Source organism: Salvelinus sp. IW2-2015, linkage group LG3 (genome assembly GCF_002910315.2).
Source record: "Salvelinus sp. IW2-2015 linkage group LG3, ASM291031v2, whole genome shotgun sequence".
In the NCBI taxonomy this organism is placed as follows: Eukaryota; Metazoa; Chordata; class Actinopteri; order Salmoniformes; family Salmonidae; genus Salvelinus; species Salvelinus sp. IW2-2015.
This window is the reverse complement of record NC_036840.1, coordinates 2046401-2073146: the sequence shown is the minus strand read 5'-3', so window position 1 is coordinate 2073146 and position 26746 is coordinate 2046401. Positions and strand designations below refer to the sequence as shown.

Genomic DNA, 26746 nt, shown 5'->3' with positions numbered 1-26746 from the left:
GTCTGGATTTTTTTGCACAATATTGCTGAGGACTTCGTCTTTGAAGTCTAGGCACATTTGATTTCACTGAAATGGTTGACGGCTGTGAAATCATATAAGATTTTAGTTTATCAAAAGATATTATAGGCCATATTGAAATGACGATGGGCGAGGCACATCGAGTCATTTAGGGATTCAATATCAGTGGCCAAATGTTGCTGCATTTCTTTGAGCATTCCTCAACCCCATTAGCTTCACCACACCTACAGCAGTCATATTCAGGCTAATAAACTGTGTTAGTGTTCTGACACAACGCCAACGAGAGGGGCATTATGTATTTTCATCTATCCACGTCTACAGCAGTTCAAGAACAATATTCCCTAGTGTCATCCAATAGGGCTGTCTGAATAGACAAGCAGGCCTTTAAATCTCCTTCTTTGTGGCTTTGGCATAGCTATCTGCTCTGAGTGTCATTCAAAAGACATGCTTGATGGTCTGATGAATCGTCTCTGAGCTCACTGGCTGCCCAACAGAGGGCTGTAGGCACAGACTGAATCATAACATCGTAATCCATCAGATAATTAACACATTGCAGTATGGAATGTGATCTTGTTGATGCCTTCTCTCTGTGACCAAATAGGTGCCAAAGGAAAAAAACACTAGTTCTTACATGTACGTACACCTGGCAACCCATCATTACACAAACCTGACAACCCTAATTATGCACACCTGCACCTCATCATGAGGCACACACCTGGACTCCATCACTACCCTGATTACTCCCCCTTTATCTGGCACTCCCTAGCATCACTCTTCAGGCAGTATTAATTATGTGTTTATGTCCAGACGTGGCGCTTGTTTTGTATCACTCTATGTTCATCATCATCATCATCATCATCATCATCATCATCATCATTATTATTATTATTAATAATAATAATAAACTCACCACTTGCTTCCTGAGTAGCAGTGTCATCGTTACAATTACAGCTGTCTTATATGCAAAAGATACGCTGGAGTTGCTCCTATCTGCTCAACAGCTTTCATTTGTACATTAATCAAAATAAAAAAACGTGTGGAATATCAATCTATCATCTGTATGGCAAGAGATCTGCTGAATGTATCTAGATTCATGTGTGACCTATACATACAGCACTTCCATCCCTCTACGCTAACAGAGAACATGGTTAGACAACCTATCTCAGGTATCAATGTTAAACTGGTACGGGGCGGGGCAGTACCAGGAGCCAACTGTCAATCAGATTATCTGCAACATCTGCTGAGTGCAGAGTCTCCCATCTACACAAGCATGTAGAATACACTATCATATGTCCACACGGATTCCAGATGTCAACATTCATGGAATCATGGAAACCACCACTATGCACCTCATTGTTACACACAAACACTCACACCCGCACACACACGTCACCATTTTCTGATTGCTTGGATTATTAGGCTGAGAGATAAATACTTCTAAAGTATTTCTAAATATAACCCAAGGGCCTATGCCATCCATCAATGGGCATTTCTAAAGCTTTTWAAAAATTCATCACCCAACCTAAATAGTTTATCCCCAACAAGAAATAAACAAGTTACAATTCAAACCCACCGAATAAGAAATATAAATTACCCCGCAACCTGCTCTTCTCAACACTTGTTGTAACTTGACAGATTTTCACTTTAAAACTTTTTGTAATTACTCCAGTGAAAATTGCGGTGAGAGAAAACTGTCCCCGTGTGAAGTCGGCGGGAGGGGAAAAAAGATTTGAAAAGCACTGTGCTAAGAGCCTGTAGTGACCCATCACTGAAGCCTGGCCTCTTTGCCTGTAGTGACCCATCACTGAAGCCTGGCCTCTTTGCCTGTAGTGACCCATCACTGAAGCCTGGCCTTTTGCCTGTAGTGACCCATCACTGAAGCCTGGCCTCTTTGCCTGCAGTGACCCATCACTGAAGCCTGGCCTCTTTGCCTGCAGTGACCCATCACTGAAGCCTGGCCTCTTTGCCTGCAGTGACCCATCACTGAAGCCTGGCCTCTTTGCCTGTAGTGACCCTCACTGAAGCCTGGCCTCTTTGCCTGTAGTGACCCATCACTGATGCCTGGCCTCTTTGCCTGTTCGCTGCAGCCTCTCCCTCCTCATGCACAAAGCCGTGCTTTTATTACTTCAGGGGTCACTGATAATGATCCTTTCATGACTCTGTCTCAGAATAGAGAGGGCTGCCCACTAACCCTGCTATCAGCTATACAGAGGCAGACATTCATAAGAAGAGAGAGAGAGAGAGAGAGGAGAGAGAGAGAGGAGAGAGAGAGAGAGAGAGGAGAGAGAGAGAGAAGAGAGAGAGAGAGAGAGAGAGAGAGAAGAGGAGAGAGAGAGAGAGAGGGAGAGCGGAGAGGGAGATTTGGGCCTGTGACCCGAGACAAAACTCCAATCTAAATGTAAAACATACACATTGAAAAGGAAAACGTGGGTAATACGTTTGACCTTTTCCTTTTAGATAACACAACGGTTGCTCAAGAGAGATGGTTGTAAAATGCAACGCCCCCCTAAGGAGTCAGCGAAACCAAAACGATCATAGTTTCATGTAAAACTTGTATACATGCTTGATGTCCATTCTTTTCCCCTTTCCAACCCAGTCACATATGATAAGGAAGCAGTGTACCAATGRCAAACTTGGGGCAGGGAACTGTCCAGCTGGATGGTTGCCTGGTAGTGGCCAACTCCCTCTCTCCCTTTTTCCCACGCATAGCACCGAGCGCTTAGCACCAGTTTATCAAACCAGCCACAGCATGAAAGTGTGACGGCGGGACGCTGGCAGATTAAAACCACACTCCGCTCCATCACTGCCAGAATAAATGKATWACTGAGTATAATAATATATATGATAATCATCATAACGCCGGGTCACAGCCAGATGGAATAATCTCATTTCCTTACCTCACCCAAACAAACAATATTTCTTCCTCCGACACTGCCCTTCTAAACGTCATGCATTTTGTCCCAGCCTAGGTGTGCCCAGTGTGTTAGGCCATGATATTATCCATTTGTAACACTAACATTATGCCAAATCTGAGAGACTGCACTCACCCTGATTACTGACACTTGATAAGCATTTGTATTGGCTGGCTCCTGTAACCAATTTACTATTGAACGTTTCTCATCCCTKTGTCATCTACGCCTGATGAGCCTAAACTCACCTCCCTTCACGGCCAAAACATCCCCCGCAATTACTGTTTGCTGTCAAGCCAATACAGCAATTGCTTTCATCCTGAGATAAGAGGGGAACGTGTTAATCAACAGCAGCCAAGACGAAACCCCACCTTTAACCAACTCTTGGCTTTCTCCGGTCATTTGGAAATGATCAGATCAATAGGACCACGTAAGAGTTGGCTGCTCAGCCCTCCTCATCACATCGGCACTGAGCAGATTCAACACAGTCAGTCTCTACACTAGGCCCAATCATACAGCTACAGCCTGATGCTAATCTCCTAACGGGGACGAAGGCTCAGAGAGAGAGAGCCCTTATTAGGCTGATTAATCAGACCTCAAATGGCATTTCCTAATCAGATTATGAGAAAGCACAGCTAGCTAACCGGGGAGACGGAATGGCTAAGAGAGAGGGAGAGTGAATTTTTTWAAACTTATTTTAACTAGGAAAGTCAGTTAAGAACAAGTTTTTATTTACAATGAAGCCCTACCAAGAGGTAAAAGGCCTCCTGCGGGGACGGGGGATATAAAAAAAAACACAAGACAACAACACAGCATGGTAGCAACACAACATGGCAGCAGCACAACATGGTAGCAGCACAAAACATGGTACAACATTATTGAGCACAAACAACAGCACAAAGGGCAAGAAGGTAGATTCAACAATTACCTCATAGCTTCACATTGAGTAGAACACATTACAAGAGAGTAGTTTGAGGCCTGACTCCTAAAATGTTGCAACTGCCAACACATTAACAAAAATAAATCCATATTTTCCTCTGCGAGGGGATCGTATTGAGTAAAACCCAAACTTCCAGGAAGTATCTGGTGGCAGCCTCCAGGAGAGAAGCTACACTTCATTTTGCACAGCTCAACGGGGGACAAGGATAAATCACGCTGAGACATGAGAGAATAAACAAATAAGCACTAAAGCAAACCAACACAACCTAGGGAGCATTTTAAAGAATGCTAAATATCCATTATTCACCTCAAATAAAATATCTATACTAATCTAATCTGTTCTTTTTTATTGGGGAGACATTTAATTCTGAAGCACCGGTTGTTGTGGTGGGATAAGCAGGAAAACCTGGAGTGCTGTGGTTGAAACTGGTGAATCTAAAAGTTTAAGGATTTCAACAGATGCCTTAGTTTAGCATTTAGGTAAACAGGAAGCAGTGCATCTCATTATTGCCCAGAATAGAGCACAGTGTGTTTCACCTTTGGCCCATTGAGGTTCTCAGCAGGAGCCATCCCTAGTGTAATGTGTGACCTTTAGCTTAAACGATGAACACATCGAGCCTAGAGTATCCCTGCACATTGTTAAAATGGTACTGGAACTGACCCTGTGTATACTATGCTTACTTACTTTATTGTGTTCTTCTTATTTTATTTTTTTATATCTTGTGTGTTTTTGTTCTATCTTGTTATTTTTAGTATTACATTGTTACTGATTTCTGCATTGTTGGGTTTAGAGATGTGTTCACCAACCTTTTCTGAGTCAAGATCACTTTCTGAGTCAAAATGCAAGCCTATGCAACATTAACCAATTAAAAACTGTTCTGTAGCAATGAGGTTTGTGCAGCAGACTATAGACCCAATACATTATCACTGCATATTGGCTAAGCTTGAATTTCCCTGCCGGTGTTGTTCTTCTCAGACCATTTTAAAACTATATTTCAAAATTGTATGTACATGATCACACTGGTAATATATTATGTGTTGTATTACTTGTGAGGCACAGCTAAGTGAGTATAATAATGTGCTTCTTTTTTTACTGGACTGATGGCCTGCATCTGATGGTCAGTCTGAGGGATGGAGTGAGCAGCAGTGAGGCTGCCTCTCACGCGACTTACCATCCCTCCTCACTCCCGCCCTCCGTTGAGAAAAGGGGACACAGTCTTCCAGCTGATGACGAAACTTAAGTCGCACTGCATTACTTCTGCTTCATGCACCAATTCATGTTGTTACTCCTATGACCAGAGAAAGTGAAATATTCCTTGATATTAAAAAAGACACAAGGCGCAAATAATAACAACTCGAGCTTATCGAAACCCTTTGCTACTCATTCATTACAGCTGCAGTGCTGGTTGTAGCGCGAGTGAAAGTAAGGAGAATGCACATTTTATGGCTCATAAAAGTGCTGAACGATGTGTTGACAGTGCTGAATAACAACTTAAACATGAACTAACCCATAAAAACAGCCACTCTTCGCTGTATTCGTTGAGTTTCTCTCTAGTCATGGTTTTAAAGGTTTTGAAGTCRCACATTATCAACTTTGCTGGCTTCCAGGCTTCTTTTGGCATGAGGAAACTGTACAGACACGGTGATCTGAGCTATCTGATTGGCCAACGGGAGGCCTATAGGTGCACTTGATTTGCTCTCTGGGTCTGCTGGGTATGCAGAGTTGTACCTTCAGACACATAAAATGTTTGAAAATGGGAACACTTTGCCTTCCCGGCACTAGGGCTGCTGAATCAAGTGCACCTACCGTCAACACTGTGAAGAGAATAAAAACAATAGGAATGCAAGGCTTTATCATTGGGTTTTTTGCAGAAATGTTTGGTGATCTACTAGGAATGCCTTGGAGATCGACCAATCGACTGGTTGGTGACCACTGGGTTAGAGCTTGCAAGAAAGGCATTTTTACTGTACTTGTGCATGTGTCATTAAAACTTGAAACTTGAATGATGCATGGGATTTCTGATATGTGACGCCTGTGTCGTTACCAGAGCTATACAGTGTACAGTTTATATGCTGCTTCGCATCAGAACACACAGCAATACCATATCCCAGTCTTTTTTGCTCCTTCCCTTTTCAAACTAATCTGACCTGGTGAATGGTGGTGCCCTATAGCAGCATTGCAGAGCTATCTTTAGGTATACCAGCAAACACAGCTACTTCTGTTAGGATGACATTTCAACTTGATAGAAGTGAAAAGGTTACTTTCTTGGAATAAAGGTTGCAGACTTATTTCAGGCAAATAGCAGAGTTTTCTTTACTCCGTTGATGGTCTAAGAAAGAGAGAACTATTAGCTGGGATATATTACAAGCACAAAAGCGCAAAATTGTGCTCCAAGAAGTACAGTGAGTAGGCGAACACTTCGAAATGCTTACAAGGTGCCTTTGAATTGCCCAATACATGTATTGCATTGCTTTGTTCCTTTTGACGCTTTCCCAGTAAACACTGGAACATATTGCATTACTTTGTTCCTTTTGAAGCTTTCCCGGTAAACACTGGAACATCTAACAGCTAGCGTTCCTGGGAAGAGCGCATGTTATTAAAATAAAGGAAACAAGTTTGACTCATTTTTAAAAGGGTCATTTTCATATTTTTGGCGTGTGGAGGAAGTGCTGCTATACTGTAAACACTTATATACATTACCGAATGTATTGTACAATAATAGATCATGTACCATCACACTATGTGAGAAAACTACTAAAATCATGTTTTTTCTAACAGAAATATTAGGGACTATAGACTACAGATAATTTGGGCTTCTGTTAATCCACGGTGTTGCAGTTCAAGGCTCCTCATAGTTCAGCTTGTCAACTTTTCTCTGTGTTTGACTGATTCACTATCGTTACACTGGTGGGTCGGCCTTGCCACCGAGGGCTCAGACAGAAGTGAATTTAATCTCAAGAGACAAGGACTTTTTCATTCTGGTCAATTATCATTTTTCAGTTACCCTCATCTGAATCGTATGACAAAGAGGGGGATCAAAATCACTGTCATTTCTCTGTGAATGATTGATCCTCGTCTGGCTTTTGCAGAAAGAGCTGCATGCATTTTAATTAATCCGAATCTATCATCTCCCCCACCGGAGTAATAGGTCAATTGTGCTCAAAGCTTAAAAGTTTGTAGAGAAAGAGAATTGTGCCTCTTTAATTTTTCATCACTTGAGTTACCATGTTCAAAATGGGCTACTGGCCTTTGTGAGGCTATGAGGTACTTCCATTGTCACATAAAACAGTTCTTAACGTCTATCATTTATAGGTCTCTGACGATCAAGTACTGTAGCCGCTGATGGGGCTGACTAATACTACAATGCAGCGTCCATTTTCCTCATAGCTCAGACAGCTTGGAAAATCATTTGCACAGCCCCATCTCAGAAAACAAGATAGGGTACTGATCTGAAGTCTTTCCATCCAGCTCTTCTCCCCCCGTAGATCGACCGCTTCTCTTAATGTCCAGCCTTTTGCTTGCACTGTCTCGTTTCTTAGACCAGTATCAGTTTATAATGTTTGTTGTTTACCCTATCTTGACTGGATGTTTGCCAATTAATCCCCCCCCCTTTTCTGCTCATCCTATCTTTCTCTCAAAACTCTAACAAAGGAAAATTGGCAGAAGCATTACAGACTAACAGTGAAAGATAGGCTACTCCATCGAAAAACCTCTACTCTAAATGTTAATGTACAAAGATTCCACCATTGGAACCTCACAGCTAATGTAACGGCATTGATATAAATTCTGACACTGTCATGAGAGGAAGCAATTACACTGTGTTCAGATCAGAGTTTCTGAAGTTATAGATTTTAAACCGCAACTATTGATATTAACCAAATGTACCAGAAAACAACCCTTAGTTCTTTGTCTTTCTAGTCTTTCAGACACTCTTAGAACCTCTTGACTTCGGCAGTGACCGTGAATAACTTCATTGATATGTTTGACAATGAAATCCGTCAATGATCTCCATTAGTAAAGATATCAGATTTCCCCCGAGGAGTCTGCTGATGTTTGTTTAGACTTGCAGCAAGAAAGCTCTTCCAGCAGGCTCTGATACATTTGAGAAACCAGTCGTGCAGAAACATGCTTTGTCACAATGTACTTCTGTAGAAGAGAGCCATTCGATGCTGGCATTTCCTGAGGCCCTCTAAAACGTAATGTCTGATTACTGCTCTATGCTCGTTCTTGGTTAATTTGACARAACATACAAGTCCTAGTAGGACCCTAATCAGCATTCGATTTCTGCTGTTGCAGTGTATGTTTTGTTCTACATAAACTCAAAAACAAAGACTAGTAACTCACACAGCAGTCATTAGCTCAGAGTAAGGTAAAACGTTTTTTAAAACATATCAATTATCAATGCACAAATAGGATACCTTCAATCAGTCGGCAATTCGCTTTTTGTAACTGTTAATGAACCATGAATAACGTTCAGTATCCTGCTTAGCAACAGCTATGCTCTGCATTTGTCATCATCAATTGGGTCAAGTCATGTCTCTCCAAAACCATATTTAGCACAAACCAYTACTCTATACTGTATGTCCACGTGCTAAATGTCAAGCATGTTGACTGGGGATGGAAAGCCCAGAACAATGGAACTACCGATAGCTGGTACATACATCTACACATTAATGAATGTGGACAAGTTGACATGATGTGTAGCGACAAGACGTGTTTCCTCACTGAAGTGTCACCTGTATGTCTTWGCTTCCTGTCTCTAACCCTCCTGGTGAAACCTCAGGCTGTTGGCATAGTAGGTAGTGAAAGGATCACAAGTGTGAATTCTCATGGAGATTTCATGCCATGCCTGCTGTACACACGCAAGACTGTCAGGGCATTATGGAAAGGTGTTGCTAGTACACCCCAAAGCAAGATGCAAACCAGGACAAAGTTCGTACGAATCAACTGAAGTAGAGCAAACAGTTAGGAGCTGAATACGTCTGTTCAAAAGGAGAAACAGTAATGTTTACCTAATTTTGGTTCTGTTGAATAACTCACTAGGTTTGCAAGTGGTAATCCTGTTGCCTGCTGTGTGCAAATTGGAAGTTAGATGTGCTCTTTCAGAGCAGGGTTCTTCTCTATTCTGAAGAAATGGTGTCGAAGTGGTTGCAGTCAGAAGTGCAGAACTATCCAGGTCAAAGAACTGCCCTTTTCAAGGCATTTCTGACCAGAGGCCACATTAACTCAGAAGTGACATCACCAATTAACAGAATCAGATTTGACAGCAAGTTTCCTTCAGGCCCGGGTCCCCTGACAAAGTCAGCACATTGACAAACAAAAATAACCTTAATCGGAGTCAGTGCTGCTGGGCCTTGATTTTTGATTGGCTCTGGGCTCGAGTTTTAATGAGATGCTGTGTTGGGCGCACTGTCTTTGCTCCTACCAATCCGCAAAACCCAATTAGCCGTGTCTTGAGGGGCATGAGAGTGGGGATTTATGTGCCAAAGTCCGGCAGCCTGGTGTCTCTGGAGATTCTGAGTTGTGGTGTCCATCAGAACACTGGGGAATGCAATTCTGCAGCCGAGGAGAGAGAGAGCAAGAGAGCAGAGGGGGGCTAACTGTGCAGCTGAGACCTTGGGTCTTCAATTTGCCAAAGCGCTGCATCATAAGTTCTTCTTGCGTCCACATTCCTAATTAATTAATGAGGCTGATTTTGTTCTGGCTTCACGGCTTATTGGTTTGTCTGTCCCTGTTGAAGAACTGTATGAATACTGAGGCTGATCTTCCTCAGTGGAAAGTCCCTTGATCGTACTGCTTACCTGGCTCAATTATAGAATTTGCTCATACAACTCTGTTGCACTTCTTCCCCTGTGGCCYTTCATGTTTGAAAAGTAAACTATGTGATCATTGTCTAAGAAATCAGGCACTATTAGTAAACTCTGTGAACATCATTTAATGAAGCAGTAACTGTTTTGGACAGCTATTCCTGCCGGGACAGCCCCTCACTGTAATGCAAATGAGTTGAGAGAAAAGTGGGAAACTGAAGTGTTTAATATACAGCGTGATTAATTTATGACAGTGCCTGTGAAATATAAAGCTGGGCTTTCGAGACTGAGAGCTAATTGGAGGAGTTCGTTTTTTAGCAATTTTAAGAGGCTTGTTCTGACAATGTCAATGGGTATTAGGACATTCATAAGCATCTTTTTGAGAGGACTGATCAAGAATACCTGGTATTGGTGAAAATATGTAACCATTGTCTAAAGTGTTATAATGTTAGGTCCAACACAGAAAAAGTCATAAACAATAAGCAATGTTGAGTGACTGATGGAAGCTGATTAACACACTATGCAGGCGTGTTAAGGTCAGGAAAGCAGACAATGCGAGAAATCCCATTAACGGGCTCTGAGGTACTGTGTGAATTCCATCTTTTTTTTAACTCTGTGCTAATAGCAAGATGCGTGGTTGGGTTATATACAACCTGTCATGAATTAATCTATACTGAGGCTTTTGCATTGGGAGGGGAATGAGAGGTAATGACAGTAAAATGAAGCAGAGATAAGACCTACCTAAGTGATTTCTGTCACGATCACCCTCTCTGCTCCCACCTGTCCTGACATGACATCGCCTCTCAAAGTCTTAGTGTCTGTGATTGCTGTGCATTGTGAATCTGATGCTTGGATCAAGGTTGTATTCCGTGGATTAGCATCCGTCAGCCTGTTTCATTTCCAGTCACACATCACACCCCACAGGGCTTTGGGCTGGAGATTACTGCAAGGGATGTTGTCGCCCACTTGTCTGGCATGTGGCACATTTTGTTTCTCCCTTATCTGACACAGTTGAAGTTGTCTCTTTACAAGTGTTAGACAGATTCTACTGCAGGTCAATGACCACAGAGAACCTTCATACATTAATGATTCTTGAACCGCAATTCCCACAACCCACTGTGAGGAAGCTAGACAGGTTGCAAGAGTGTGTCCTGGATTGTACCTGGCGGTAAGTAAATGAGTCAAGCTACAGTTCAAAAGGTGCGGRTCAGAGACAACTTGACCCTGCTGAAAAACTGCCAAGTAATGTGAACAGGGTAGTATGGTTATAGGTATTCCCTTTAACTATAGCACATTTTCCCTTGAGCTATTCCTATGTGTTATACATCCATTCTATSTGACCTGTGCAAACAAGAGCAGCCAGGAAAGCAAGCAAGAACATACAGGTGAATGGAACAACCTGCTCAAGGACGATGTCAAGCTCTGCGTCAAAGGAGAAAGGGAGAGGAAGAGGTTGAAAATACGAAAACAATGAAGTGGAAGAAATCCAACAGGCCCATGTTTTATCTCCTTCCTTTCTTCTGCCTTTCCTTCCACTCCTGCTATCTTCCTCCATCTTAATGAGCAGCAGAACTTTCCATCTACGGAGAGTGCAGGAGCAATACATCACAAGCAGGACACAGAGGGGGGACGGGGAGAGGACAGGACAGGAGCGTGGTGACGGCGATGCTGGCAGAACACTATACAGGGCAATTAAGATTGAGTAGACAGCCCCGCTGATTCACACAGAAGGAGAGAGAGACATCATGGCAAGGAGAACGACACAGGCGTCCTGTGTTCTCTTTAAAGAGGGGGCCTATATTTGGAAAAAAGTATTAATGCTTTATTAWATCTATGGTGTGAATTTAAATGATTGCTGTAACTCTATTCAGTTTACAAGGTTAAGATTCCATTTGTGATTGAAGTAGGATAAACTCCATTATACTGATTAGATACAGTGCATTCAGAAAGTATTCAGACCCCTTGACTTTTCCCACATTTTGTTACGTTACAGCCTTATTCTAAAATGTATTAAAAAAAAAAAATCCTCATCAATCTACATACAATACCCCACAAAAACAGTTTTTAGAAATTTTTGCAAATGTATTAAACATAAAAACTGAAATATCACATTTACATAAGTATTGAGAAACTTAGCTCAGTACTTTGTTGAAGCACCTTTGGCAGTGATTACAGCCTCGAGTCTTCTTGGGTATGACGCTACAAGCTTGGCACAACTGTATTTGGGGAGTTTCTCCCATTCTTCTCTGCAGAATTCTCAAGCTCTGTCAGGTTGGATGGGGGGCATCGCTGCACAGCTATTTTCAGGTCTCTCCAGAGATGTTAGATCGGACTCAAGTCCGGGGTCTGGCTAGGCCACTCAAGGACGTTCAGAGACTTGTCCCGAAGCCACTCCTGCATTGTCTTGGCTGTGGGCTTAGGGCCGTTGTTCTGTTGGATGGTGAACTTCCGCCCCAGTCTGAGGTCCTGAGCACTCTCAAGCAGGTTTTCATCAAGGATCTCTCTGTACATTGCGCCGTTCATCTTTCCCTCAATTCTGACTAGTCTTCCAGTCCCTGCCACTGAAAAACATCCCCACAACATGATGTTGACACCACCATGCTTCACCGTAGAGATGGTGCTAGTTTTCCTCCAGATGTGACGCTTGGCATTCAGGTCAAATAGTTCAATCTTGGTTCATCAGACCAGAGAATCTTGTTTCTCATGGTCTGAGAGTCCTTTAGGTGCCTTTTGGCAAACTCCAAGCAGGCTGTCATGTGTCTTTAACTGAGGAATGGCTTCCGTCTGGCCACTCTACCATTAATGCCTGATTGGTGGAGTGCTGCAGAGATGGTTGTCCTTCTGGAAGGTTCTCCCATCTCCACAGAGGAACTCTGGAGCTCTGTCAGAGTGACCATCGGCTTCTTGGTCACCTCCCTGAATGAGGCCCTTCTCCCCCGATAGCTCAGTTAGGCCGGGCGGCCAGCACTAGGAAGAGTCTTGGTGGTTCCAAACTTCTTCCATTTAAGAAAGGAAAGGAAAGGGGGATATCTAGTCAGTTGTACAACTGAATGCCTTCAACTGAATGCCTTTAAACCAACCCCTCTGAATCAGGGGGGTGCGGGGGGAGGCCTCTGTGTTCTTGGGGACCTTCAATGCTGCAGAAATGTGAGGCTCGACACAATCCTGTCTCTGAGCTCTACGGACAATTCCTTCGACCTCATGGCTTGTTTTTTGCTCTGACATGCACTGTCAACTGTGGGACCTTATATAGACAGGTGTGTGTGCCTTTCCAAATAATGTCCAATCAATTGAATTTACCACAGGTGGACTACAATCAAATTGTAGAAACATCTCAAGGATGATCAATGGAAACAGGATGCACCTGAGCTCAATTTCTAGTCTCATAGCAAAGGGTCTGAATACTTATGTAAATAAGGTATTTCTGTTTTTAAAAACCTGTTTTCATTTTACCATTATGGGGTATTGTGTGTAGATTGATGAAGAAAAACATACATTTAATCCATTTTGGAATAAGGCTGCATCGTAATTTTTTTTGGGGGGGGAAGTGAAGGACTCTGAATAGTTTCCCGAATGCACTGTACGTGTGAGAGGACTCCGCTTGTGCTGTATGACAGTTAAAACATAGTACCTACCAGCAAGTTAACATCTAATAACACATTCTAGGAAAGACTGTCCCCTGAATACCATGCTGAATCCGGTGTGCAATTCACTGTGCATTCTCAAATAACACTTGACTCATCCAATCACCGAGATGTCCTGGCTGTTCATACTGGCATAAAACCTAAAGTACTCTATGAGTCATGACTTTGGTATTTTGGTGCTGAGAGTAAAACCACTCAGACGAGGCGTTTCGAATGGCCTTAATCTACTAAAGAAAACATTTCATCTTGACCTGAATGCATATCTCTTGTCCTTGTCTCTCCCATAAAGTGGATAGTGCATTGAGTCCTCCACATCCCACACATTATGAGACTGAGCCATGCACTGTACAACAACTCGTGCAATAAGGGCTCATTACCCAGAGTCAATTGATGTCCTCAATGTAATACATTCAGAGAGAGAGAGAAAGAGACGAACTCTCCTAATGCAGTGAAAAGGCAATGCACAGAATGAGGCTAGTGTAATGCCTGTCGTCAGAATGAGGGGACCAAAGCTCAGCGTGGAAAGTGTTCATGATTTTATTTATCAAAGAAACACTCGAACAAAGTAACAAAACGAAAGCGAACAGTTTTGTCAGGTAACAGAGACTAAACAGAAAATAACTACCCACAAAACACAGGTGGGAAAAAGGCTGCCTAAGTATGATTCCCAATCAGAGACAACGATAGACAGCTGCCTCTGATTGGGAACCACACTCGGCCAAAAACAAAGAAATAGAAAACATAGAAATAAAGAAACTAGAATTCCCACCCTAGTCACACCCTGGCCTAACCAAAATAGAGAATAAATGCCTCTCTATGGCCAGGGCGTGACAGCTAGAGTCGTTATAAATCCTCAAAACCACCATACTAACCATATCATACCAGTATTATCAACATTCAGCGACCAATATAAATAACGTTTTTGTTCACACTTCCATTTCGCCAAATCATCACATTCCAAAGTCCTTACATACACTACTATGTTGACACCTGCTTGTCGAACATCTCATTCCAAAATCATGGCCATTAATATGTAGCTGGTCCCCCCCTTTGCTGTCATAACAGCCTCCATTCTTCTGGGAAGGCTTTCTACATTGCTGCGGGGACTTGCTTCCATTTAGTCACAAGAGCATTAGTGAGGTCGGCCACTGATGTTGGGCGATTAGGCCTGGCTCGCAGTCAGCGTTACAATTCATCCCAAAGGTGTTCGATGTGGTTAAGGTCAGGGCTCTGTGCAGCCCAGTTAAGTTCTTCCACACCAATCTCAACAAAACATTTCTGTATGGACGTCGCTTTGTGCACGGGGGCATTGTCTAAATAAAAAGTCAGTGAGCTCTTCAGTAAGGCCATTCTACTGCCAATGTTTGTCTATGGAGATTACATTGCTGTGTGCTCGATGTTGTACACCTGTCAGCAAAGGGTGTGGCTGAAATAGCCAAATCCCCTAATTTGAAGGGATGTCCACATACTTTTGTATATGTAGTGTACTGTAGATTGCTCTATTCATAATCACTGAAGACTTTGTTCATCAGATTGAAGGATGTACTCCTTCACACCAGGTGTGCTTCATTTCCATAATCTAATTACTGGACCAAATTGTTTCCATTAATTCCCTAATTCCATGTTGCTCCAAGTTTGTTCCCAGCATCTGTAAAATATCCAGACACCTGTTCCTCTCCCTGTACCCGTGAGACAACTGGCTCTGGACCTTCACTGTAGAACAGGGCGTAATGGAACCAAGCGTTATAGAGGAGGCCTCAGCGCAGGGCAGGGCCAATGGGTTATTTCTGCAACATGATACGACTACTGAGCCACAAACACCTAGAGAGTGGAGAGGCGGTGCGGAACCGTGTGAAAACCACAATGAGCCAGCGGCAGGCCCGCTCATTGTCATGCACAGTATGGATGGCTGTGGACAACAGGAGAGTCCCCCAGCAGTATAAAAAAGGAAACAGGATATATTGTCATTCTCTACGGGAGCGTATAACCTGGGAGATACGCTCAACTGATGACAGTGGCTATGTAGAGCGTCACATTACCATGTGTCGTGTCTTTGGCATCATTAAACTGAAGACTTATTTATCAAATAACTCTCTGTAATTATTATTACGCGATTAAACTGATTAATCATGTAACTGTAATTAACTAGGAAGTCGGGGCACCAAGGAAAATATTCAGATTATAAAGTTATAATTTTCCTACAATAACTTTTCAGATATTTTCATATCTGATCAATTCGTCTTCTTAATTAATGAATTATTTACTTTACCTCACGTTAGTCTCATTCCAAACGTCGTAAATTGTTGGTTATCTGCACAAACCCAGTCTTCACTATGAGTCATCCATATTGTCTTAAATCATTTATTTATTACTAACTACATAATTCACAGAAATGCATAAACAAACAAACAAACAAAGTAAATATGGTTACAAGAAATGATAGGAGAATGTGCCCTAGTGGGCTAAACAGGCATGGCGGCTTGTTAGACAAAAGGGGGAGTGGGGTTCACCTGAGAAGTCACTACAGAGTTGATAATTACAACAATTGAAACAGTGAACGCTCACTCATTCGGGAACAACTGCAATCAATATATATATTTACGCTCAGTGTGTCGTCTTGATCGCTGTTGAAAAGTTTGTTTCTTTTGTAGAATTGTCCGTCTCTCTCTCTCTGTATGTCGTTAGAGGGGATAGTTCAGAGTGACATTCATTCGTTTAATTATAGAATGGATGTTTCGGCGGTTGTCGTTCTTCGCGTTCAATGATACCGAATTTCTAGCTGCAGACTAGTAATTAATATCAAAGACTTGTTCTTATTCTGTCGGTATCGATAGTCTAAGAGTTTAACCACGTGGTATGGTTAAAAGATTCAGCAATGGTCTGCAACCTTTGCTCTCTCGTAATGGAGAAAAACATGGTCTGGTGAGAATTTCTCAAAGTTGGGGTTTTATTCGGAATTGCAGAAAAGGGCTTGTCCCAGGATGCCTGACCCTAACTGGGCTCATGGGCGGTCCTCTGATTTAGTTAAACTCAAAAGGGAATTGGAGTTTCCTTCATTAAACAGTCCAAAATCACATTACACAATTTTACAAATAGTATCATCCTCACTCATTCATTTTATACAACAATTAGATGTAAACCTCATATCTGAGGCTATTATATAAACAGCGTTATGGTAATGTAGCCGCACCGTCTCCCATGAGCTTCCCCAAGTTGTAACAAACGGACCAGTTCGTAGCTGGATTCTTCACCGATCTTTTATACCTTCTCCGGAACGTAAATGTTGTTCGGACCTCAAGTTCTGTGAGGTGGAAGAAATTCCTTTGTTCTCTATGAAAGCTCACTCTGTCTCTATACTGTGTCCATGAGGAGACAATCTCTTCCAGGTATTTACGACCTCTCTGACCACAGCAGCCTAGTTGTAGGAGGCAGGGAGAGGGGGATGGGGCTTGCTGTACCCAAAGAGGGCAACGTCATGACACAAGTGTAATAAGTTTCATGACCGTAGCCTCAGCCAAGCACAACACTGTAGTGATTCTGTTTTCCAGGATACCTCGGTCTTCTCCAATGAGGCTGAACCCAGCACTATATATTGCTACATGCCACAGCAGGATTTAGTTATATTTCGATTCAAAAACAAATATTTGTATATTTGCCAGTCATTAGCACCGCCAAGAAGAATACTGCAAATATAGTGACAAGCTGATGGGAAGTGTCTGTTTTTAGAGTGTTAACCCATCAAGGTGAACCAGTGACAGTTACCATTGTGTACATTCTTTCCATGCCATTACCCCCTCCCAAACATGATGCCTGTCCCGGCAGTTGTCACCTACGGCATTCCGCCAGAGTGATGACCTGGCTGCCAGATGTTGGCGTTAATATCTCTGCCTGTCCATAATGAGCTATTTCAGGGGTGCCGCTACTGTCCTTGTAGCCCAGTGGAAAACATGGCACATCCGTCTGCCAACAATGACACCTGGGACACTTTCCACAGAGGATGAGCCAAAACAAGACTTCACTAGAGATAATAACTCTTACTTTCTGCCGTGTCAGAAGTCTTGCTGTATTATAAAGTCTAATTTAACTTAGTTATCCCTGTTTGTATAGGAGGTCTGCATTCTTTCAGTGCATAAACAATGGTTGTCCTAACTCCAAAAACATGGTATCTAGTTTAGATTTTATATGATCGCAAGATTACTGAAAATGCACCGAATTTCACCAATACATAAAGACTGCTAATTACCGTTCATCTAACACAGGAAACATACGTCCAGTGTTTTTCGGTCGAAAGTAAATTATGAACGCAGTAATGTGTAGTGAAAGGCAATATTGGTAGCAATTGGGTAAGCAGTGTGATTGTTGTTTGTAGTGGGCGCAGCCACGCGCAGACACTCAATGTGACAGGAGGAAATTGATCGCCTGCTTGAGAACTTTGTTTTTTTTGTCATTAGAATTTGGGCTGTGTAGTTTTTGTTTTCCATAGCAAATTTGCCCAATCACTGTGCATAATTTGACCTGCCCATATGGCTCAGAAACTGTTACCAATTGAAAGCAAGCTAAGTGATAGGTTATATTTCTCTTGCTCTTCACTGACAAAAACAACTTTGCATATTCATACTGTCATACTGTGGTATTTGCATAACTGGGTTAGGAAGGACTACATTTTTCAAATAAACGTTGTAGAGCACAACAGTTAGTCCTATAGTTGGCTAATGCTTCATCTTCAGGAATGACCTATGAGTTGAACCTTTGCATTACATTGTCCAAGGTCTATTTGTGGCATTTGCTAAGTTGTTCCTGTAAAGAGCTCCTCTCTAGTCGCGAAAATCAGCACAGCCTATTGGTGGTGTGGTCTGACAGGACGCTAGAGGTCGTACATGACACTGTCTTTTTTTCACAGATGGCGTTGGAGACTGCTGTAGAAAACTAGCCAGAATTTGAATAAGCACATATATGTGCATTCTTAAGAGCCGTGCAGACAGGGGAGAGGAATAGAGGGCACCTTAAACTGACAGACCTGGTATAGGGAAAGTATCATTTGTGGTAAATCAGGATGAATTTAATTTCTAGGAAGTAGCATGTAAAGGTCAGGTTGTGGGCTCTGCATCTTCTAAGGAGTAGAGGGGGTTCATCTAAAGCAGAGGTGTCAAACTCAACCAATAGAGAGCCTAGCGTCTGTTGGTTTTTATTATTTCCTTTCAATGAAGACCTAGACAACCAGGTGGGGGAGTTCCTTACTAATAGGTGACCTTAATTCATCAATCAAGTACAAGGGAGGAGCGAAAACCCGCAGACACTTGGCCTCTGTGGAATGGGTTGACATGTGATCTAAAGCAATGGAAGCATGGAGGGAGAGCAGAGTGGTTTTTATGATTGGGTTAACCCTCACAGTGGGACCGACCCAAGCTGATGAGGAGGTGTCACATACTATCTGGGAGGATCAAGGTTACTCTGCCTCTTCATGCCACACAACACACCACATGCGCACACACACTCACAGACACACACACAACACACACACAAAACCCACACACACACACACACACACACACACCACACACACACACCACACACAAACACACACACACACACACACACACACAACACACACACACACACACACGACCACAAACAGAACAACACACTTCCATCTTCTACACACGTACAGTGCCACATGGCCCGTCAGTGATCTCTGGAGAGGACAGCAGGCAGTGTTTGCACACCCCAGAGTGTTTTTCCACCGGCTTGAATGTCATTTACTGCTTGTCAACTCTCCATTAACCCCTTGCGCTTTGTGTCCACTCTGCCACTTCAGCGGCGCCTGTGAACTGTATGCTTTGTCACACCTGCTCAGACATTTCCATGCTGAGGAAACATGGCGCCGGAGGGGATGGCTGCCGTTTTACGGGCTCCTAATCCTTATTTCTTCGTATTGTTTGTAACTCATTTTGTACATAATGTTGCTGATACCGTCTCTTATGACCGAAAAGAGCTTCTGGACATCAGAACAGTGATTACTCACCTCAAACTGGATGATGTTTTTATTTTATGAGTCCGAAGCGAAGGATATATTGCTTGGTCAAGACAAGGCCCAAATCTCATTGTAAGAATGTGTGATTGCACATTGGCCAATAATACGGAGGGAAGTGGTGGTTTACCTACTCATCGGCAAATTCTTTGCACCTCGCCCTCCTCAACCTTTTCCTCCAGCCAACGTACAATCATTGGAAAACAAACTGGATGATCTACGATTAAGACTGTCCTACCAATGGGACATTAAAAACTGTAATATCTTATGTTTCACCGAGACGTGGCTGAACGACGCCACGGATAATATAGAGCTGGCTGGCTTCTCTGTGCAGCGGCAGGACAGAMCAGCTATGTCTGGTAAGAAGAGGGGCGGGGGTGTGTGTCTATTTGTCGATAACTGCTGTTGCGCAATGTTTTATTTTTTAAGAAGTCTCGAGGTATTGCTCGTCTGAGGTAGAATACCTCATGATAAGCTGTAGACCACACTATCTACGAAGAGAGTTCTCATCTATATTATTCGTAGCCGTCTATTTACCACCACAAACCAATGCTGGTACTAAGACSYCACTCAACGAGCTGTATAAGGCCATAAGCAAACAAGAAAATGCTCATCCAGAAGCGGTGCTCCTAGTGGCCGGGGAAAAAAACTCTAGAACACCTTTACTGCACACACAGAGACGCATACAAAGCTCTCCCTCTCCCTCCATTTGGCAAATCTGACCATCATTTTATCCTCCTGATTATGGCTTACAAGCAAAAACTAAAGCAGGAAGTACCAGTGACTCGCTCAATACGGAAGTGGTCAGATGATGAGGATGCTACGCTACAGGACTGTTTTGATAGCACAGACTGGAAAATGTTCCAGAATTCATCCAGTGGCATTGAAGAGTATACCATCTCAGTCACCAGCTTCATCAATAAATGCATCGACGACGCCGTCCCCACAGTGACTGTACGTATATTTCCCAACCAGAAGCCATGGATTACAGGCAACATCCGCATCGAGCTAAAGACTAGAGCTGCCGCTTTCAAGAAGAGGGACACTAATCCACTATGCCCTCAGATGAACCATCAAACAGGCAACGTATCAATACAGGACTAAGATTGAATCCTACTACACCAGCTCTGACGCTCGTCGGATGTGGCAGGGCTTGACAAATATTACGGACTACAAAGGGAAACAGCCAAGAGCTGCCCAGTGACGCGAGCCTACCAGATAAGCTAAATGTATTTTATGCTCACTTCGAGGCAAGCAACACTGAAGCATGCATGAGAACACCAGCTGTTCCGGGTGACTGTGTGATCACGCTCACCGTGGCCGATGTGAGCAAGACCTTTAAACAGGTCAACATTCACAAAGCCGCAGGGCCAGACGGATTACCAGGACATGTACTCAAAGCATGCACGGACCAACTGGCAAGTGTCTTCACTGACATTTCCAACCTCTCCCTGACCGAGTCTGTAATACCTACATGTTTCAAACAGACCACCATAGTCCCTGTGCCCAAGAAAGTGAAGGTAACCTGCCTAAATGAATACCGCCCCGTAGCACTCACGTCGGTAGCCATTAAGTGCTTTGAAAGMCTGGTCATGGCTCACATCAACACCATCATGCCGGAAACCCACTCCAATTTGCATACCGCCCCAACAGATCCACAGATGACGCAATCTCAATCACACTCCACACTGCCCTTTCCCACCTGGACAAAAGGAACAACTATGTGAGAATGCTGTTCATTGACTACAGCTCAGCGTTCAACACCTTAGTGCCCACAAAGCTCATCACTGAGCTAAGGACCCTGGGACTAAACACCTCCCTCTGCAACTGGATCCTGGACTTCCTGACAGGTTGCCCCCAGGTGGTAAGGGTAGGCAACAACACATCTGCCACGCTGATACTCAACAGTGAGGCCCTCAAGGGTGAGTGCTTAGTCCCCTTCTGTACTCCCTGTTCACCTATGACTGCGTGGCCAAGCACGACTCCAACACCATCATTAAGTTTGCTGACGACACAACAGTGGTAGGCCTGATTACCGACAACGATGAGACAGCCTATAGGGAGGAGGTCAGAGACATGGCAGTGTGATGCCAGGACAACAACCTCTCCCTCAATGTGAGCAAGACAAAGGAGCAGATTGTGGATTATATGAAAAGGAGGGCCGGACAGACCTGCATTAACATCGACAGGGCTGAAGTGGAGCTGGTCGAGAGTTTCAAGTTCATTGGTATCCATATCACCAATGAACTATCATGGTCCAAACACACTACGGCAGTTGTAAAGAGGGCACGACAACACCTTTTCCCCCTCAGGAAACTGAAAAGATTTGGCATGGGTCCCCAGATCCTCAAAAAGATCTACAGCTACACCATCGAGAGCATCCTGAGCAGTTGCATTACCGCCTGAGCAGTTGCATTACCGCCTGGTATGGCAACTGCTCAACATCTGACCGTAAGGCACTACAGAGGGTAGTGCGTATTGCACAGTACATCACTGGGGCCAAGCTTCCTGACATCAAGGACCTATACACTAGGCGGTGTCAGAGGAAGGCATCAAAAATTGTCAAAGACTCCAGTCACCCAAGTCATAGACTGTTCTCTCTGCTACCGCARGGCAAGAGGTACCGGAGCGCCAAGTCTAGGACCAAAAGGCTCCTTCTACCCCAAAGCCATTAGACTGCTAAATAATTAATTAAATGGCCACCCGGACTATATACATTGACCCTTTGTTTTTACACTGCTGCTATTCACTGTTTATTATCTGTGCATAGTCACATTACAAATTACCTCGACTAACCTGTACCCCCGCACATTGACTCGGTACCGGTACCCCTGTTTATAGCCTTGTTATTGTTATGTAATTTTCTTGTGTTACTTTGAGATTTATTTTTCACTTCAGTTTATTTAGTCAATCTTTTCTCAACTCTATTTCTTGAACTACATTGTTGGTTAAGGGCTTGTAAGTATGCATTTCACGGTAAGGTCTACACCTGTTGTATTCGGCGCATGTGAAAAATCCCATTTGATTTGATCTGATGACTGCTTGTCTGCCTCCCAAGCTGTTTGCAATATCAGAGAGACATCTTTCCATGGGAGGTATATAAAGGCCAAAACATCCCATGAGAAGTGGATCACGCTCTGGGTTCAAATGTATAGGTTTCTCCAGGCTGCTGTCAAGGGAAAGGTCCTGTGGCTCACATTATGATCCCACTGGGTTTGATGCTCCAAGGAAATGAACGCAAACCATATTGAATAAACTACATACAGTATACATAATCCAGTGACTGAAGATTACAGTCTCCATGAACGCATTCACCACCATATAGCCTAATGAGAATAGATCGTGGAAATTGCCTTTTTCATTTTTTGATGAAATTTTCTAAGACGGCATCCACCAACTCGACAAGATCACAACCATTAAACTTCCAATGACTAACACCTCAATGTCCAGTAGCCTATAGGAATCACAAATATAGCATACTGTCAGTTTATTGATGTGTGGGTGTGTGGGTGTATTCAATACCATCTCCCATTTTGCATGCACTTAACACACACTGGTGATGAAACAAGCCAATATTTACCTAACCGGGTTGTCAACCTCACAGCGGCAGTTGAAAATCCACAGGAGCTCTGCTGAGATGAAAGATCAACATTTCATCTGTAAACAATTCCAAAACACTTTCATTCAAATGGGTTTGTACAGACAATAGGGCACGGACACAACGCCTAGTACAGTCTAAATGCTGTTCTGACTGATTTTCACATCATAACATTTTCAGGTGTGTGTGTACACATTGGTGATTTGAGCAACATGTATTCTGATTCTGACATTCTTTCCACTAAAAGACAACTTTGATCCTAAGACAACCACTTTAGATAGATTTGCAGACATTCAATATCAGCATTTATTTCCCCATGACTAACTGCACTGGAATCAGCCTGCCCTTAAGCTCCGCAGCATTAGTAACTAACCTGATATGTTCTGCCTGGAACAGACCCATGTAATACCACTGAGAGGAGTGTTGAACGTTATTGATCGTGGGGGGAGGGGGGGGGCGTGGTAGTGGGCGTGACCAGTGGTGATGTCTCTGACCGAACATATTTGAGGCCGTCCTCTTGGCCGCAGAGACTTGTTTTAAAGCTTATTTCCTGCAATTCTATACAATTTGCCACGGCTTCTGTCATGTACTTATGCTATCTGAGTGACTCAAACATTATAACAAAATTAATGGGGTTCTCCCCGACTTTAATTTGAGAGATTGTTAGTTCTCATTATCTGTTTTTCTACATACTWTATGTCTGATTTTAGTTGTTTAAGTGCACCTTGAAAACGTTTTACTATCCCGAAAAAAATGGTCTGCTGTGGTGCAGTGAGGAAGGCTTGTGTATTCCAGGCATGCCTCGCCACAAACAGCGCAGTAAACAAAGGCCTTAACCCTGTGTATTCCCATGGAGGGCAGGCAATAAAAACGCATCTAATCATCTGAAACCTTGAATCAGTGCTCGGAGATGGGAATGAGAATCTGTACCCTGGGGAGTCAGCGTAATGCAGCACTTTAAGTGCAGCTAAATAACCCGTTCCCCTGTAATCACATTCCCTTGCATGTTTTATACAGAATCAAGATGAAATTAAGCTTGTGTGTCTCCCAGGACATAGGTGAAGTCAGAAGTCATCGCTTGTGAATCTAACAAATATTACCTGGAAAGTATACCTAAAAAAAACATTTTGGTCAAAACTATCAGTTTGATTTATTAGATTTCGGAAGAAAAGTTTTTTTAACGTTTTGCATACTGGTGATCTGACTTGTCTGGCGTTAGACGGTACAGACAAAGTGAAGGATACCCACACAAATGCAGAAAAAGGGAGAAGTTGGCCCTCCCTGCCTGTCAGCGTATGCGCTACTGGTGTTTGAAGGCAGGTGCAGGAGAGCAGAGAGTTGTGAGCAGGCGCACTCTTTATTGGGCAGAAGCACAACGAATGGACGCAACAGCGTCAAACCTCCAGCCAACATGCAAAAGAGAACTACGCTAAATACAGTCACAAAAACAAATGTAAAAATCCAACCTCCTATGGGTTACACAAGAATACCCAGGGGGCAATAACCAGCCTGGCGCAACACACTGAACATGTAACAAAACAAACAATTCCACACAAGGACATGGGGGGAACAGAGGAAAATWTATACACAATGTAATTAGGGAATGATAACCAGGTGTGTGGGGAACAAGACAAAACAAATGGAACAATGAAAAATGGAGCGGCGATGGCTAGAAGGCCGGTGACGTCGACCGCCAAACGCCGCCCGAACAAGGAGAGGAGCCGACCTCGGTGGAAGTCGTGACACTGCCTCCCAAAGGGCACAGGCAATTATRAGCTCTAGTGATCCAGCTCCAGGACCAGCTAAGTTCAAATGTGGAACAATACTCAACTTATTTATTCACACATCCACCCCACAGCAGCAACTGACTCTCCTTGGCGTTTTTCTTTTAAACTTACTAAACATGGGGAAATGGGGACAGTGGAAATCAATGACATGGGAGATGGGACTACACCACAAATCACAGGGTGGCAATAGAAATATAGATATATTCATAAGATAATCTAACATTAAAAAATATGTTTTAGCCAAGGAGGAAACAGTGTACATSACAGGGCAATAGAAAAGAAACATATAAAATCGCCATCTTTAGGAGCCTGAGATGTGTGCTTTTGTGTATGAGTGCAGTCTATGGTGTAGATCACCCAGGTGCACTGGATCTCAGTGATGACTGATGACTGATGAGAGGCAACCTCAATGATTGATGGCCGTGCTTGAGCCTCCAGGCCTCGCCTCAGGTGATTTGAACTGTACACACGCACAGCGGGGCCGCTGTACAGCTGGAAGCCTACACCTGTAAGTCAACGACTGCAGGGGAGATGTCATTATTCACCTCACAGGCTGTAATGGCACCATTATCTCCCTGTCACGTTTTGTGTCTCAGCACCAATCACTGGGGGATATAGAGTGAGTTCAGAAATGATTGACACCCTTGATAAAGATGAGCAATAAAGACTGTATAAAATAAAGAATTCAAATAATGAGCTACATTGTATGCTGAAAACAATGGAGAAATGAATCGTGAATACTGATGCGTGAGAAAGTTACACAGGGTCAAAGATCATACCCCCAAGACATACTAACCTCCCCTGTTATTGGTAATGGTGAGAGGTGAGCATGTGTCGTGACTCGGGGGTTGGATGTAACACTCACTCCTGCTGAGCTACAGCTAATTCTGAGTCGGAGGGAGCAGGAGGCCATAAAGGCGGGAATTCATCGTGAAAATTAGAAATAACGGAACGAGAGGGCCGAGCATCTCCGCTCYCGGTCAGCCAGGGATTGCAGCATCAGCAGGCTTACTTCCATCGTCAGCACCTTCACCTTCACCCYAAAGTGGAGCCGGGGGAATTACCAGAACGGAGGGGATGTGCAGCGAAACGTGAACTTCCACTCACCCCCTTTTTTTGACGTCCTTCTGGAAGAAGARAATAACAACGGGGACTGGGGGTTTGGGGAGGGGCAGTCCATTATAGACCAGATGTAACCAGTTTTAAGGGAGTGGTTGAATAAGGGGAAATTACAGTATTGTATGAATTTCATGTAACCGGTTTGTGGGGAGGAGTGTGTGAGGGAGCCTTGAATATATAAGTCTTTGCATGTTAGAAGGGGTCTGCTTTCTTTGTTTCAGAGCCTATTTTTTGGACCTCTCTCTTTTTGGGGATTTATTTTGCCAAATGATTTACTGTTGTTGTTTTTGCTTCAGTCTTCGGAACACTGTTGTTGGGGGCAGAGCCTTTTTCTGAATTCTTCTAAGACATCATTTAGAGGTAAGCCTCCGTTCTTTTACCCACACGGGCATGGTCATATAATTAGTATTTTTCTTTAGGAGGAACAGGATCGGGTTGGATACCCTGGGATTGGCTAGGGTATCCATAGGACAAGTAGACTGATTGTAAAAGGCTTTGCTTAAATAAAAACAGGGAGTAGATTTCCTCTTGCTAGAGTGACCAAAATAAAACAGAGGGCCTCCTCTCTTTGTTACCATGTGGGTCCATGCATGGGGTGTGTATAGCAATGTCTTAGGATGTTAGGCGAAGGCATGACACGGTGACTATACCATTTAATGTCGTGGGACACTAGGTCCCATTACGGTGAGTAACTCCAGGTCCACAGGTGACGCGCACCCGAAGGTGTAAAACAAAATATTTATTTAAAAATAACAGTTGCCAAGCGTAGAAAGTATACCCATCACTCTAGTTTCCCTGGTTTTATAGTTTCCCTGGTCTTATAGTTCCCCTGGTCTTATAGTTTCCCTGGTCTTATGGTTCCCCTGGTCTTATAGTTTCCCTGGCCTTATAGTTCC

General features: G+C 43.3%; 1 protein-coding gene across 4 annotated transcripts in view; it reads left to right on the top strand.

Annotated features, from left to right (window-relative positions):
• Positions 1 to 26746, top strand: part of LOC111982232 (muscarinic acetylcholine receptor M2-like) — a 452193-nt gene that overhangs the window by 418909 nt on the left and 6538 nt on the right. Inside the window, exon 1 of one of the 4 annotated variants that reach the window (XM_024013796.2) lies at positions 26032 to 26210. The exons of the other annotated variants lie outside the window; for them this stretch is intronic. The gene's annotated coding sequence lies outside the window, so the exon portion shown is untranslated. Of the gene's footprint in view, positions 1 to 26031; positions 26211 to 26746 lie in introns of those variants that run through there. 4 annotated transcript variants of the gene reach the window in all.